A 17,866-nucleotide genomic window follows, 5' to 3' on the forward strand; every position below is an offset into this window, starting at 1 on the left:
CTCTCACTATTCTGTTTTCTCCATCTCCCACAATTGGTTGGGAGATGTAAGTACTTCATGTTAGGATAAATATATAACTAGGTCTATATATAACTATATATATAAACATATAATGGTTCAGAAAGAACAGTACATGCATAGGCACATTCCTACTCATTGTACTAATCATAGTTTAGTTTCCATTCCACCTCTATTCAACCCTGTCTATTCAGTCACTTGCTGTTCTTTCTGACTGGAGTGACAGTATCAATCAATCATGCTATTCCTATGGTCAGAAATTCTGGCTGCTGTAGCCACCACCATTTAGGAGACCCCTTGTGAATTCCTGCTTGACAAGAACTCTCTGTACCTATGTACTGGGCTGACTGAACAAGAGAAGGATCTGCCTTCCTCAGTGGCCACCTAGAGTGGTTGAATGATCTGACTTAGTAGTGTTGAGGTGTTGTTGCCCAGTGCAGCAGATTTTGACCAATGGGAGAGAAGTGTATCCTAGCAATTGATGTGCTCTACCTTCCCCTTCTCTCTTTATTTCCCACTGACTATTCTGAGTATAGTCCTTTCTCACAATCTCCCTTATGTCCTATGATAGTTGAGCAAACAGGCATGTTTGGTGATTGCTGTCTGTCACAAGTTGTGTTTCCTGAGAAGCAGACTCTAAGACAGTTTAGTGTGCAGTATTAAGGAATATGTCTAGTTTACTCTTTATTTCATCTATTAAGATCCTTCTTACTTTCAGTTTTTTTTTTTTTTTATCTGTATGATTTCCAGTTGGCCCATTTTCATGCATTCCTGCTCTTGTTTGACAACTTTATGTTCCTGTTTCTGGGATGCTATTTACTGCAATATCTCTTTGAGAAATTTAAACATTTGTATTAAATGAGGAATGCTGTCTTAGTTATATTTTATCATTTATGAATTCTGCCAATATATGGTCTTTTGACTATCTCACATAGCAGAAATTTTCCTGTATGCTTTATAATTTTCAGTTACGGGTTTATCTTCCCAGGGTGCTTATTTTTACCTACACCTCTTCCTATCCAGTGGTTTCACGGTGCTTCATTGAGCTCTCTGTGTTGTTTAGCCCAGTTAAGCTATTGGTTGGGGTAGATTCTTAAACTTTTTGTTGTTGCTGTTTTTGTTAAATTACTCCATTGAAAACTTGATGATATCCCTGTTTCCTTTTCCCTAAGAAATACAAATACACATATACACACACCCTTCTATTTATACCCTTAGAAAGTTTATGGGTCTTTCAAAGCCCAGTCATACATCTTGTAGGGGTACTTAGACCTCCAGTTAAGAACTCTGAGTGAGGAGTTTTGAGTTTTTATACTGTGGGGTTACACAACCTCTAGATGTTTAGTGCTCTCGCAGTACAGTTTCAGTTACAATTATCTTGAAGGGTTTCTGCTTGGGTCATAGATAAGTGGCACATTTTAATTTCAGTCATTTTTATATGTGCATGGCAGCAGCTCACTGTGGTTTTAACTTGCATTTTCTAATAACTGAGATGTTGAGCATCTTTTCATGTGCTTGTTTGCATTCTGTACACTTTTTTGGGGGCGGGAGAAATGTCTGCTCAAATATTTTGCCCAATTCTTAAAAGTTGGGTTATTTGTTTTTTTATTATTGTGATTTTAGAGTTCTCTTACATTCTACATACTAGCCCATTATCAACTATGTGATTTGCAAATATTTTTCTCCAAGTATGGTTTGTCTTTTCATTCTCTTAATGTCTCTCAGAAAACAGAATTTAAAATTCACTGAAGTCCAATTACTTATTTTTTTCATTTATAGATATGGTTTTAATGTTGTATCTAAGAAATCTTTGCCTAGACTAAAGTCACAAAAATTTTCTTTTTCAAAAAGTCTGATAACTTTAGGTCTATGATTCATTTTAGTATTTAGATATGATGTGAGGTTACCATATATTTTTAGTATTTAAAAATATTGCATTTCTCTTTTATTTGGAACTGAGGGGGGCTGGTTATGAGCTTGTTTATTCCAGAAAATTGACCCTAATTGGTACTACATTACACAGCATTTCATTCAATAGTTCATTTGTTTGATATGCAAATTAATTATATATAGGCTAATTGGCTACTTTCCAATTAAGAGAAGGAAATGACTGGCCGTGCATGAAATGCTGGCTAATGGAGAACAGATATGTAAATCATGCATTCTGACTCTCAGCAGACTGCCTGATTCTCCTAAACAACTGCGTTGGAAAGGCTATTTGTATAATTAGATCAAACCCCTATATTATCACATGACTATTTGTAATTAAGTAGTAAGTATCAATGAGGTCTACATAAATCAGTTCAAAGGTGGTTAGTAAATTAAAAATATGCTACCAGCTGATGAAAGCATCTCCTCAAAATATAACATTGATGAAAAATAATTAATTAGTATACATGTTATGATGGAAACTGACAGGTAAAGGGCTTTCTAATATTGTTTTGAACTTCAATATATTTTCCCACCAAGCTTCTAAGATTGAAAAATGCAGCATTTTATTCACACTTAAAAAAAAAAGAAAATAAGTTTCTCTGTAACTTAGGAAAAAAAGTTTCTTTTATAACTAACAAATATTTTCAGAGACAAAGGAAAAAAAGGAAAACAAAGGACTTCAGAATGAGGCAGTAATATCTGGACTATATATTCATGCCCAGTTTGGAAAATGTGGGTGATTTTAATACCACTTTTCCTGTTGTATAAAAATTCCAAAAATCATGAAGTATAAATCATAAGAAAAAAGCCTCTGCATTTTTACCTTTTTTGGAAAACTGCTGCTAACAATGTAAACTATTGTTATAAAATGGTTGTAATAAACGTTTCTTTTAGCATAGGAACTACATTTGATTGGGAAAGTGCTTCAGGTAGAGTATGAGACCCTGACAAGACTTTAATACTGTTGAAAATGTCTATGCAAAACAATAATACAAATTTTTTACTTGTTACTTTGGAGAAAGAAGGCGGATGAAGGAGAAAGAGAACAGAGATGAAATAGGTTGGAGAGAACTGTCTATCCCTGATATGAACTTCTCCCCTGAGCCTGGGTATCTCCAAATCTTCAGTAAAATACACACAAGAAGCACAAAATGCATATTATTACATATCCTGTGGAACTGTTGAAGCAGCTGAGACCTTCATCCTGACGAATACAGGGCAAACAGAGGTATCATGTGCAGATGACATATGCGTGGTAGCGGAGGAGCCTGGAGAAGTCAGGAGAGGAACTAGCAGAAACCATGAAATTTCTCTCACGGGACTGTGGAGCTGGGGTTTGGACTAAGTTCACCCAGATTTCTAGGGGTCCAGGGGACCCCCAGTGGGGATATGTGGGCTACAATTTTACTGCTATAAAAACAAACAAAGCAGATTTGTATTTACTGATATAAACACATGTCTATTAAAAAGAAAAAGCGAGTTGTATAGCAGTCTCCCATTTTTCCAAATAAGTCCACTGGAGGTTAAATATCAGAGGGAGAATTTACTATACAAACCAGATCTACATTAAGGATGTGTTCAGATACGAGAAACAGGTCCTAGCAGTGGCGCCCAAATGGAAAGAAAGCAGGAGAGGGTGAGGAGAGTCAGAGGTGTGGCCGAGCAAGGCCATACAGACCCTGCTAAGCAATGGCAAGGAAGACTATATGATCCTGTGAAAAATGGAAATCAGGAACCCCTCGTTAAGTATTTATTAAGAATTCCAAGATGGCAACTGGAGAGCATTAAATCACGTGTGGGGCCCTTCTAAGCACTGGATCCTGTGTGGCTGCCCAGATGACATGCCCATGACTAGGAGGATAAAATCTATAATTCCTGTGCCTTGTTGCATATTTTTCTCTTCTTTTAGTGCTGGCTTTTTGGGGAAAACGACTCTTTTCTTCTAAAGGAAATATATAGTGAGACAATAAAGGCTTACTTGCCCCAAATCTCTTTGTTTACCACTTATTTTGTCTTACTTCAGCCAGGCAGCTTAGAAGGCAGCTTCTGCAAACTGTCTTCCTGAAAATCATCATTAGCAAGACTCACATTGACTGAGATCTGAAATCTGTCATATACTGGATTCAAATATCATTAGCTTATTATTTCAGTCACATATTCTTTTCTTTTGTTTTGTTTCTTTTTTTTTTTTTAATTGAGTCAGCATCTCACTCTGTCACCTAGGCTGGAGAGCAATGGCACAATCATGGCTCACTGCAGCCTCGATCTTCTGGGCTTAAGCGAGCCTCCCACCTCAGCCTCCCAAGTAGCTGGGATTACAGGTGCCCACTACCAACACTGGCTAATTTTTTTTTTTTTTTTTTTTGCATATTTTTTTTAGAGATGGGGTTTCACCACATTGTCCAGGCTGGTCTTGAACTGCTGGTCTCAAGCAGTCTTCCTGCCTTGGCCTCCCAAAGTGTCAGGATTACAGGCATGAGCCACTGTGCCAGGCCTTATTTCATATTTCCTAGTAAAATTGTATTCCAACCTGATTGTTGTAGTGAAAACAGCAGTAGTGAGTGTAGTGAAAAGTGTAAAAATTCCTGGCATGCAGTAGGTTCTCAATATCTCTTCATATATCAATGAATTAATACAAATTTCATTCTAGTCTCAGTTCTAAATGTTCTGGGGAAATCATTTAACATTGGGAGGCCTCAATTTCTCTTCTGAAGAACAATGGGGATGAAGTAACGATCAAGTCTAAAAGTGTTTGTGTAGTTCAACATTTAGAAAGATTTTAAAAGAGAAAGAGCTGAGAGGATGGTAAAGGCTTACTTCTAGCAACCATTCTGTGCTTTGGAAAAGCAACATTAGAATAGGAAAAATTATATAAGCATAACTTCTTAATTTTGAATACATAATCAGTTAATGTATGTATCTGTAACTTCCACATTAATATACTTCTAGCTGCATTATTTATTTATTTTACATGTCTAAATCTGCCACTATGCTAGTTCCTGTGTGGAAGACATGGCTAAAGAGGTTAGGTTATAACTATCTGGTTTCACATCCAGACTGTTAATTGGAGAATGAGGTTAAGGTCTGTAACCCCAAGTCTTGGTCTTTGGACAGACTAAAAGTCATCATTCCCCTGAGTCTTTCAGTACAATATTCACCCCTAAAGCTTACCTATATTGAGTGATGTAGATTCTCTTAGAAACTTTAAAATTTATTTCTGGGCCAGAGTCAAGGAAAAACAAATAGTGACCTTTTTATTGACAGTTAAATATCTACTTTCTCTTAAAATGCACATATTATCAACAAAACCTCTCCCCAATAAAGTCTCACACATTTAAAGCAGCTTAGTAGCAGATTGACAATATTAGTTCATGAACTGGTCAGATTACATTTAATTAACAGATACTTTTTAAATCAAACATAATAGCATTTTCCTCCCATTCTATCAATGAATTGAAGAAGATAACTTTATCGGGGAAAACTAATTGTTTTGAAAACACTGCTCAATTTAGTAAAGTTGAAAAAATGTTTAGATACTTCAGCAGGAGAGAAGCATAAAGTCAGAGCCAGTTATGAGGAAGCAGAAAGACAGGTGGGCCTGCAGTTCTGAAGGTTTGAATTAGCTTTGCTGCTTATGAGTTTTGGGGCTTTGGACAAGTTTTAAAACTACTCCAAGCATTATTTTCTTTATAAAGGGAAATCCTAATTCTAGCTCACAAGGATGTTGTAAGAGCTATACAGTGGAATAGCATCATGTTTGCATCTATCTTATACAAATAATGTGCATTCTCCCATGAAATTAAAATACATAACTATATGTCCTCTTTTATACAATTTAATATTTTGAGAAATAAATTTTGCAAACTATCCTTTGTTGTATACTATACTTTCTTTATTCTGTAGATATTGTCTTAATGCATATGTATATTTTAAAAGGCTGTTTGTATAAAACTATGCGTGGTATTCTTTATGGGCTATGGGTAATTGTATCCATATGTGATTTTTACCTTATGAAATGGCTTCACAATACAATCCCCATATAAGAGGTGACTCTGCTGCCCATGAAAGTGTTTTTGCAAACCTTAAAAATCATGCATGTGTAAGATATTATTAATATTTTATTTTCATTTAGAAGGAAAAGTGAAATACAATAGAAAGGAAGACAGTAGGATGAAAAGCAGAACCTTACATAAAGATTTTCTCATATTATTTTTCTTAATTGCCCATATAAAAAATATATTTTATATGTAGTCTAAATACATAACATTGCAATTTAGAGTGTGCTATCTTTTAGCCTCACAAACGTGGATTTGTGTATGCAGAAAAATCTCTATGGACATAAAACAGTACCTTAATTTTAACACAATATTTTATCTTTAGTGGTCATACAAGTTGATTTTAAAATAATAAACTGAGTTTAAATCCATTGAATAAATCATTTTTGGATAATTGATGAATAACCAATTTAAGAATCTTCATAGTGACTCCATGGCTGCTGAAATTTCACTAATGATTTTTAAAAACGTTATTTAACTGAAATTAATACATACATATCTGTTCCATAAAAATGTAAAGAGAACTTTAAGTTGTAATTAATCAAATGTTAGAGCTTCAAAAACTTTGAAGGACAATTTTCATTCTGTTTTATAATTTAGAAGTTGAAATCATAAATGGGTAAGTGATTTGTGTAAAATTACACATCTGCCACGGAGAAGATGGAACTCAAGGCTGGAAATTTGAAAGCCAGTCAGAACAAAAGCAGGTCAGCAGAGCAAGGACAGCTGAAACAGCCTGCTCATGAACTTCATCCTTGCCAAACACCTCAGACACATCACAAATATTGAGGCTCTTCAGCTTGTCCTGGAAGGCTTCCAGAGTAAATATATAAGGTCACAGGAATATATAGGAGGTCATGAACACTACACTTCAATGTATTTTAGGCACATGAAAACATAAAAATGCTGTACAATACCTCCTACCTAATTAAGTGTTATTGTACGCTAGCAAGCCATTCCCTTGGTTTTATTTCCACTTTTGGTGGCCTGATTTTCTTTGATTCTTTTTTCATTTATTATTTTTATTTTTTGAAACAGAATCTTACTCTGTCACCCAGGCTGGAGTGCAGTGGCTCAATTTCATCTCACTGCAACATCCACCTCTTGGGTTCAAGTGATTCTCCTGCCTCAGCCTCCCGAGTAGCTGGGATTACAGGCATGTGCCACCACACTTGGCTAATTTTTACATTTTTGGTAGAGACGGGGTTTTGCCATGTTGGCCAGGCTAGTCTCGAACTCCTGACCTATGTGATCCTCCTGCCTCGGCCTCCCAAAGTTCTGTGATTACAGGTGTGAGCCACTGTGCCCAGATTTCTTTGATTCTTTAATTTATGTTTCTCCGTGATCATATCTTAATCCCATTATCCCATTACAAACACTTAGCAAAAGACAATGCTAACAGAGTTTTGACCTGGGAGAATGCTCTTCCTGGCAAGGTAACTTCCAGGTATAGCTGTTCCCCTGAAGGGTTTCTGTGGCATGGCATCCTACAGGAACATGTGTAGGTGTTGAGACAGGTTTCAAGTAGTGCCTCCAACACTTACTAGCTGCATTTATTCCCTCAACTGAGACACTCATTCTCTGAGCCTCTATTTCCTCATCTGTAAAATGAAGATAATGTTGTACAGTAGATCTAATAATTCAATGAAGTATATAAAGTGCTTAGCATAGTAGGCACTCTATAAAAAGTAGCTCCTTATCGCTATCAGAAGTTTCTTATTTTCCTCAATCAAAGAGAAGAAATATCAACTTCAGAAAGAAGACGAATAACCTTTCCATGGGAAAAAAAACTCCTGTTCGAATAGTTATGGTGATGAGCCTTGTTTCATAATTTCCTCAGTCTTTTTGACATCTTAAGCAGCACCTTTCCGATCAGCATCTCTTAGTCAGTAAACTCGTGTTTATTGACATGGGTGAGAATATAAACAAAGTCCAAAGAAACCATGTTATTTTTACTCTAGAAAGATCATTGCACTGAATTGTTTATCTTGCCATGTATTTCCTTTTAAAAAGAAGTAAGAAAGACCTTTTTAAGGGGGAAAAATTGTACTCTCTAGATACTTGATATGCAATCTCAGTTCACTGTCATTGGGGGACTTTATCAGGTCTTATGCTCATTAAGATGCTTAGTGGCTAAATGTCCCTGTCCCTCACACCATCAAAGGCAAAAGCTGACTGTGTCATTTAGACATCCAGCACAACCCTAAGTAACAATAACTATGGATGGCCAGGAACACTAACCTTTTAAGTTAGCTCCCAAACAAGATCCAGGAGGAAGCAAGAAGTCATTCAACATTCAGATCTAAAAGGGAAGCAACCCAAATCCCTGTGCCAGAAGCAGCACTTGTTTACTGAGACATGTCCAGTGGGCTTGAAGACTGACTTCACAAAATAGAAACCAGCCAAGAGGACAGAATGTTTCTGTTTTCTGCTGCTTGGAAGACGTAGAGATAGTCTGACCCTTGATGTTGTCATACCAATTTATCTTAATTTCTGCATTACTCAATTTATCTGTAGAAGAGGTAATGAGTGCTTTTTGTTTTCTCTTTTTTTAAGCAGTAATGGGAAATATCATGAGTCACATAGATAGAACACTCTTCAAAAGGCTCCCCTGATCACACTGGCTGGATATAAATCTTTTTCCTTTCTCTGTGCTCTTGTATTAGTTTTTTCTTTTTTTTTTTTTTAATCACACTTCCTTAAATAGGAGCGATTTGTGTCTATGTCTTAATCTGGATTCTTTGATTCTTTGAGAACAGGTGGCTGTCTTGTATATTTTTCTATCCTGCATAACATCTAGGATAGTTTTTACAGTAGATACTATGAAATGAGTGCATAAGTGGAAAACTGAAGGTGGTGGTTTGGATCTAATCAAAAGAATGGACATGGGATGAAAATAACAACAACAAAAAAGTAGCCCAGAGTGACTTAACTTTGGCCTAAAGAATGGAATCATTAGAAGCCTGCAAACAATTTTTATTAGGTCAGTCTCAATTCTGCATGTCCCTTGGCAAACATTTTATTTCTTTCACTTTTCCTCACGCATATATATATATATATATATATATTTTTTTTTTTTTTGCTCCTTTATCATCTTTACTTCTCATTTTTGTTTGCTTTATACGCTAGCTCTTTGAAGTTATAAATTTTAGGGAAATTGAGCAATTGTTGCCTTCTTTAAATTAGATCATGCTAGTAGAGTCAGCAAGTTTTTTTCTGAATTCTGCATAGACATCTGTCTTCCTGTTAACCATTAGTTTTGATTAACATAGGTAATGCAAATTGTACTTCCTTGTGGAGTCCTGGTTGACAATGCATGATACATACAATTAATCAAAAGCAAAATGAAAGCAAATTGTGGACAGGTTATTTTTTCCATAATCAGTAATATACATTGATAGATGATTTCTGTTAACAAGAAGTTCAAATTACTTCGTGAATTTGATTTTCCCTTCCTTGTAAGCAGCTGGTAAGGATTAGTTTTGCTATGTTTGGAGAATTTGAGGCTCAAGATTGTGCAGGAGCAGTCAGGACCCGGCCAAGCTTGCAGACTCCTAAATTAATATAATCTGTCTCCGGGGTCATCTGTCTTTCTATAGAATTTTATTAAGTACCTTTGGTATAAAGACAGATACTCATCAACCACATGACAAATGTGATAGCAAGTTTGCAGTGCAGTTATGGGGAAAACAGGGACTAAATGAACCCACAGCTCTTCTCTCTGCCTGTAAGGTCAGCTCCTGTACTCTTTAGAAGAACCTAGAGGCTTCCTCCTTCTCCCTTCCCCAACCTTTTGTCAGCTTGCCATGAGGAAGGCTACCAAAGGGGCTCTCAGTGAAACTTCAAATCTTAATTCATGGAGGGGCTCAAAGACCATTTACTCCTTCTAAATAATTTTCTGCTCAAAATATAGAAAAGAGAGTATAACATATATTTTAGGGCATAACGGGGAAGTAAGGAGATGTCATTTTAAAAGAGTCGTACATCTTCTCTTTTGTTCTTAGGACAGTCATCTGAACTCCCTGGGAGAGGGGAGGGCAGTTATAAACAAGATGAGTAACAGCCTAACAATGCACTTTCAAACCAGAATATTGTTCCCCAGAAATATTCCAGAGACATCTGAAACAGCATTATGTCCCTGAAGAAGAGCAATGCCTGCTTTCATAATTTTCATTTGGTTATTAGGGTTTTTACTTTTTATTCCTTTTAAAATCAACACCCTTTTCAGCAGAAATTGAAAACCACAGTTGTTTCCATTTGGGGAAGAATGCCCACTGCTTTTTCTGTTCCATTCATATATCTGCATAATTGGTTGATTCTGCAAGCTGTAATCTAATGATTCTTGTTTTGCTAGGAAACAATTTAATCTTAAACTACGTTTATCTAGCCTCCCCCAGGACTGAGATGCATCATTACCCTTCTCAGTCTTTGTGGACCATATGAAGAAACTGAAGAAAATTTATAGTGCCCTGAAGGTATTACTACCAAATAAAATAATTGTCTTTAATTTTGAAAGCTAGCTAGAGTGTGATCTCTCTTGATTTCTGAAATAATACTCAGGTTTTAACACTGTGTTATTTTTGCTTAAGTCAATAAATGAAAAATGAAGTAACCTCAACCAATGTTGTGTTCTTGTAATAACAAAATTGCTACATCTTCTGCTGGCGTTGCATAGGCAGTTTGTTAAGAAGGCTAACTCCCCAAGTTCTGCTGTCAGAAGAGGAGGTTATACAAGCACATAAACAAAGCTGTTCTGTCAGACAAAATACCAGTTAAGCTGTGTTCGCTATGGCATAAATAAATGTTGCCTTCAGATCCAGTCAATGTGAGAAAAACAAGGAAATTACAAAGGGTAGTTTTAATGTTAGGAAGACAGGAGGTTAGCAGGCATGAAGAAAGTTTTAATTGTTTTACAAATGTTTCCAGTAAACCACCCTGAACAGCTGGGCCTCCATAAGCAGCACTAGGACATTTTGGAGGAGAGTATCTTAGACTTGGAACAAGAGAAGTAAGCTCCGCAGTCCTCTAAAAATGTATTTAGAGAAATTGCCAGAATAATGCTGACTCTACCAATGCACACAAGCTTTTCTTCTTTTTCCCAGCAGGCGAATTTATGCATGCAAGATACTGCTTTGAAAACAAGCCATTTCTTTTTAAAATGACATTTTGACTAAACACAGAGTCATAAGGAAGCCTTCAATACAAAAGGTGATGTAATTTTCCTAAAGACTCTTGAAGCAAGACTGACAGAAGTAGAAAATCCATAAATCCTGTGCTTTTTAAACCTTGCTCTATAAACTATAATCATATCAGTATAGCACTGAATTAAGGAAGGCATTTCTTTTCTCTTTCTCTGAATAATATAAATATTTTGTGTAATATCTCTCTCATTTGTCTTTTCTAGTAGAGGGTCTTTGATACTGACATGAAGGCCTTAGAGTCAGCTATTTTCCCCATTTAGTCTCTAAATTACATTCATACATATGTAGAAAGTCATGCTTCTATCCATACAAGTATTTATTATTTATGTTTCTATGCATGTGCTTATATTCTGGTTTATTCCATAAAGACTTCAGGTGCTAACAGTAAATACATGTAATAAATTTGTAAAGCAAACACACACACGACAAAACAATAGGACAGGGAAAATCTAAATTAGCATAGGAGATGTAAATGGCCTAAGGGAAAGTGTCAGAGAGAATATATTATGCCTAAGAAAGTTGTAAATTTCTATTTAGTTCCCAGAGCTGAACAACGCACTTAGTTCTGAACTTTACCACTGACAAAGTAACAATAAAAACAGACCATTAAATTGTTTTCATTATATATGAATGTCACGAAAAAGGCATAGAAAATCCTTAGGAAAATCACAGCTTCTACTTAACAGTTAGCTCCTATTCTCTCACAGGTCTTTGTACTGGGGACGCTAGTGACTGTAAAGGACAATGTCCTGGCCAGGTGTGGTGGCTCACACCTGTAATCCCAGCATTTTGAGAGGGCATGGCGGGAGGATCAGTTGAGTCCTAAAGTTTAAGACCAGCTTGGGCAACATAGGGAGACCTCGTCTTGACAAAAAATAAAAATAAATAAAAAAAGGACAAGGTCCTCGGGAACATCACCACAACAAATACACTTCTAGTAGTGTGTTCTGAGGAAAGGCAAGAGCATTATCTCTCATTTCAATCCAGGAGAAACAGTTCTTCGCACGTTCATGGGGAAGAGTTCTGATGGGCAGTTTGATGTAAGGATAAAACACACTATGCCTGTATGTAGATAGATGGACTGCATGCACATATGTGTAGATAATTCTAGTTTTGAAAGTGATCTTACAGAAAATATTAGTGATGACCTATTGAGCAGTTACTATGGACCAGGCATTTTATTTACATACCATTTATTTGTTCTAAGACTTTAAAATATTTCCATTTATTTGTCCTAAGACTTTAAAATAATTTTATTGCACTTTTTTTGTCCTAAGACTTTAAAATAATTATCTTTACTTTTCTCTTCTGTATTTTATAAAATGAGGACACAGAACAGAAGAATTTAATATACCTGTCATAGGTGTGTATAAATATGTATATATATGTATGAAAATATTAAAAGAAAAAGTAAAAAATCCACCATTGAACTGAAAGATTTGAACACATTTCTCTCAATAAATGATAGATCAAACAGACACAAATCAGTACAAATAAAGAAAATTTGACTAGAACAATCAAATTGCTCAGTCTACTGCAAAATTTTCCAAACCTCTCTAATGGCCTAATACCAGACCTACTGAATGAGATTCTCCAGGAAAGAGACCCAGAAAGCTGTATTCCTTGGGTGATTATCATATAGGAGGTTTAGTGGACACTAATCTAATGAAAACATAAAAAACTCTGGACCCAGTTCAAGTTACAAGGAACATTTACCAAAACTTTGAAACATTTACCAAAATATAACAAGGTTTTAGGCTATACAGCAAGTCAGAGTAAACTCCAAAGAATTCATTTTGCAGAGAATTCCATCTCTGACCCAAACTAGATTAAATTAGGAAATAAACTTAAATTTTACATTCATGCATACATGTACAGGACCAAAAAAAATGGAAATTAAAAATATATATATTTGAATAACTCGTGGTTTAAAGAAACATTAAAAAGGGAAAAATTTTTAAATGAAGAAAATAGTGTAACTTAAAAATTTAGAGAGGTAGGTCAGTGGTATGCATGAGGACTTTTATGATTTAAATGCTTTATCATAAAAGAAGAAAGTGAAAATTAATAAGCTTGTTTTTGAAAAGACAAAAAACAGACAACTCTCTGGGAAGTGTAATCAAGAAAACAAGAGATAAGATTCACAGGAATCCTTAAAACAATGAAAAATTACAGATACTACATAAATAAAAGAAAAAAACATGCTCTGATGCCAAAAATTTTGAAAACTTCAAGAAATCGATATTTTCATAGAGTAACAAAATGTATCAAAATTGACTCAAGATGAAATAGAAAATGTATCTTTGTAACTATCAAAGTCATTAAATAAGTATCTTTTAAAATGTTTCCAGAAGGAAGACATCATGCACATGTGTTTTTAGAGATAAATTCTTCCAGTCATTCAGGGGACATAATTCTATATTTGGTATAGAGGAAGTCAGAACATTCTACAACTCATCTTATGAAGCTTAATAACTTTGATGACCAAATCAGAAACAGGCATGATATGAAAGGGCAGTTAGGTGCCAGTCTCACTTATGAATATTGATCCACTGATTTTTTGACAGCCAAGTTACATTTACTTATTTTATTTTCTTAATAGTATAATTAGTTTATTAATGATATAATGTATTTTATCAGTGGTACAATATAATTCAAGTTATTGTTGTTAAAAACATAGAATTGTTATATTTTTCTGGTGAATTAAAACTTTGATCATTTTGTAGTAGATATCTTTATTTCTAGTAATCTTTCTGTCTTGTTATATTTCTGTATTAAAAATTAATGGCATCACTTTTCTTTTAAAGAGCACTTTTCAGATATATCTTTTTTCCATCCTTTCCAACTTTTCTGTGCCTTTTTATTTTATATATTACTCTTATATCATCTAGCTTTTTTTTTTTTTTTTTTTTTTTTTTTTTTTTTTTTTTTTTTTTTTGAGATGGAGTCTGACTCTTGTCACCCAGGCTGGAGTGCAGTGGCGTGATCTTGGGTCACGGCAATCTCCACCTCCTGAGTTCAAGCGATTCTCCTGTCCCAGTCTCCCGAGTAGCTGAGACTACAAGTGCACACCGCCACACCTGGCTAAGTTTTTGTATTTTAGTAGAGATGGGATTTCACCATGTTGCCCAGGCTGGTCTTGAACTCCTGAGCTCAGGCAATCCACCCACCTCGGCCTCCCAAGTGTTAGGATTACAGGCATGAGCCACCATGCCTGGCTGCATCTAGCTATTTTTTAGGAAAAAAAAAAAAACTACTCTGACAATCTACGTATTTCACAGGAGAGAAATCAGTCTATTTACATTAATTTAAATTATTTTCTACCAACAGTTTCTTTGTCCTCCCCATCCCCCTTTTCTTGTCCTATTTTAAGTTGATAGAATTTTATCATTTCAGTTTTTTCCCTGTACTGTTTTGGATGTTCCTTATGCTATATTTGTTCTTAGTCAAACCCTTGAAATTTTACTGTGCTTACTTCACAAGACTTAAGTTAATAATTACATGTATCCTCCTCTTGAATAGCTCCAGGACCTATGAATATTTAACTCCATCCACCACATACACTACCTTTTAGGTTTCATGCTATTTTGTTCATTATTTTATAGTTCTTTGCAATGCTTAATTGTTTTATTCTTCAAATCAATAGTTATTGCTGTGTTCAATGTTTATTTAGATTTATTCTCATCCTTAATGCTTTCTTGATTCACTAATTCTTTTTGCATCTCAGATCATTTTCTGGGGAAAAATGTATGTTTCTAAAATTCATCCTTTAGATTTTCTTTTACTGAGAATCTGTTGGTACTAAACTCAGTTTTTGTTCATCTGAAAATTTCTTTATTTTACTCTCCTTTTTAAGTGTTTGTTTTGAGTATACAAATGTAAATTGACAGTTATTTTCTCTCAGCAGATTGGTGCTACTAATTCCCCTGTTTTCTGCCTTTCATTTTTACTCTCGAGAAAGCAACCATTAGACTAAATATAGTTTATTTTTAGCTAGTCTATCTTTGCTCTCTGGCTGTTTTTAGGATCTTTTATTTTCTCTTTGGATTTCACTGGAATGTTTTAATATTGAATTTTAAAAATTTATTCTGTTTCGAATTCGTTAGGTTTACTCAATCTAAAGATAGATGTATTTTCAATTCTGGAAAGGGCTCAGTAATTATCTTTTAAAATAACATCTCTTCCCCTTTCTTTTAATTCTCTCCTTCTGGATCTACAATGGGACATATTTTAGGCGTTTATTCTCCGTGTCTCAAGTTCTCCTTCATAGTTTTTATCTCTTTATCTGTCCGTGCTGTATTCTAGAAAAATTTTTAGAATCTATTTTACAATTTGTAATTCCAGTTTTCTTTCCCCTTCCTTCCTCCCTCCCTCCCTCCCTCCCTTCCTTCCTTCCTTCCCTCCCTCCCTCCCTCCCTCCCTCCCTCGTCTCTTTCTTCTTTCTGCCAAGGTGTCTCTCTCTCTCACCCAGGCTGGAGTGCAGTGTTGCAGTCTTGGCTCTCTGCAACCTTTGCCTCCCAGGTTCAAGTGATTCTCCTGCCTCAGCCTCCCAAGTAGCTGGATTACATGTGTGCACCACCACACTAGGCTAATTTTTGTATTTTTGGTGGAGATGGGGTTTTACCATGTTGGTCGGGCTGGTCTTGAAGTCCTGACCTCATGTGATCCACCTGCCTCGGCCTCCGAAAGTGCTGGGATTATAGGTGTGAGCCACTGGGTGCCTGGCCATTTTTCATTTTCTACTAAATCTGATTTGCTGCTTAATTGTCCAAGTTTTAAAATTTCAATGATATTCTTCATTTCAAAAAGTTCTATTTGATTTTTTTTTAAAAAAATGACTGTTTTCTTTTGCTCATTACTCATGGTTTCAATTCTCTATTATATGTCTTAAGCATATTAAACATGCTTATTTTATGTGCTCTGTGTAATAGCTTCCATAAATGTCTAGTTCTGATGTTTGTTCTTTTTTTTTTTTTTTTTTTTTTTTTTTTCTGATTCTTAGTATGGTGCTATTACCTGGTATGGCTTGGAATTTTTTAACTATGATTTTAATTCATTGTGGTTTACATATGGGAATATTTTGAGGTCTGGATCTAGGAGGCATTCTCCCAGAAAGGATTTGCCTTTATATCTACCGGGCATGTGGAGGCCCTGCAAACTCTGGTACACTTTGTTACAATTAATGACTTCAGGTTGTAGAAGACACATAGTGCAATATCAGGCCCCAAGCTCTCTACGTTCTGACCCTTAGCTATGAATTCTCAAGGGAGATGTTTTCCCTTTCTCCAAAGCCAAGGAAGACAAGTTTCCAAGGGCTGGTTTTGTTTGTGTGTCTGCTTCCTAACTCACCCTTTCCTGGAGGACAGAGTCCTTCCTGAGTCTCTGCTGTAAAGGGTAGACCTCTACATGACTCCCCTCGCCTCTGGGCCCTATGCCTAACTACTAATCCCAAGAGGCAGCCATTCTCCTCCCGAGGGCTGCGTGGACTCAAGGCTCCCTTACTTCTCTTGTATGCCTTTACTTCACATTCCTGCTTCAGAGATGTTTTCTTATTTTCTTGAAAATTCACATATGACTTTTAAAGGATGTTTAGAAAATATTTTACACAGCATTTCAGTGTTTCGTACCAGCAGGTTTTCAAGATTTCTAATCCATCCTACTGTTGAAAATAGAAGGCCAGGTACATTTCCTTTTTTTAAAATTTATCTTCTTCTTTTTTTTTTTGGCATGGTGGCTCACGCCTCTATTCCCAGAACTTTGGGAGGTTGAGGCAGGTGGATCAACTGAGGTCAGGAGTTCAAGACCAGCCTGGCCAACATGGTGAAATCTCGTCTCTACTAAAATTGTAAAAATTTTGCCAGGTGTGGTGGCGGGCACCTGTAATTCCAGCTATTCAGGAGGCTGAGGCAGGAGAATCGCTTGAACCCAGGAGGTGGAGGTTGCAGTGACCTGAGATTGCACCATTGCACCCTGGCCTGGACAACACGAGCAAATCTCTGTCTCAAAAAAAAAAAAAAAAAAAAAAAAAAAAAAAAAAAAAAACACCAACTACCCTGCCTAGGAGTTATTAGTGAAGGCATATTGGGGATCCAGAATTGCTACCTCTGCCTAACAGTAATAAGGACTCAGAGAGTGTCAATGAAGGCTTTCTGAGGAACTTAGGCTTTTGCCTACACTTGGCCAATTGCCTGTCTGTGGTAGTGTACTATAGTTTTGCAAGATGTTATATTTGGGGAAAACTAACAAAAGGATCTGCAGGATATGTATTATTTCTACGACTATTGTGAATCTAAAGTTATCTCAAAATAAAATTTATTTTTAAAAAGTTAAAAAAATAAATAAATAAAATAAAATGTTTAACTTCAGGTTTCATTTTAAATTCAGGGGATACATGTGCAGGTTTGCTGAGGTTTGGGGTATGAATGACCCTATTGGAAGTGGTGCCCAATAAGTCGTCTTTCCACTTTTGTCCTTCCCTCTCTCCCCACTGTAGTAGTCCCCAGTGTCTGTCACTCTCATCTTGATGTCCATGTGTCAGGTACTTTTTCTGAATGGTACCTAATGGGGAAGTTTTCAACTCTGGGCTTGACAAATATAGGAAGATTGATTAACTATAAAGTGTTTTCTAAATGTTTAGCTTAAATATAAGCATATGTACAA

Source organism: Chlorocebus sabaeus, chromosome 21, assembly GCF_047675955.1.
Source record: "Chlorocebus sabaeus isolate Y175 chromosome 21, mChlSab1.0.hap1, whole genome shotgun sequence".
Classification (NCBI taxonomy): Eukaryota; Metazoa; Chordata; class Mammalia; order Primates; family Cercopithecidae; genus Chlorocebus; species Chlorocebus sabaeus.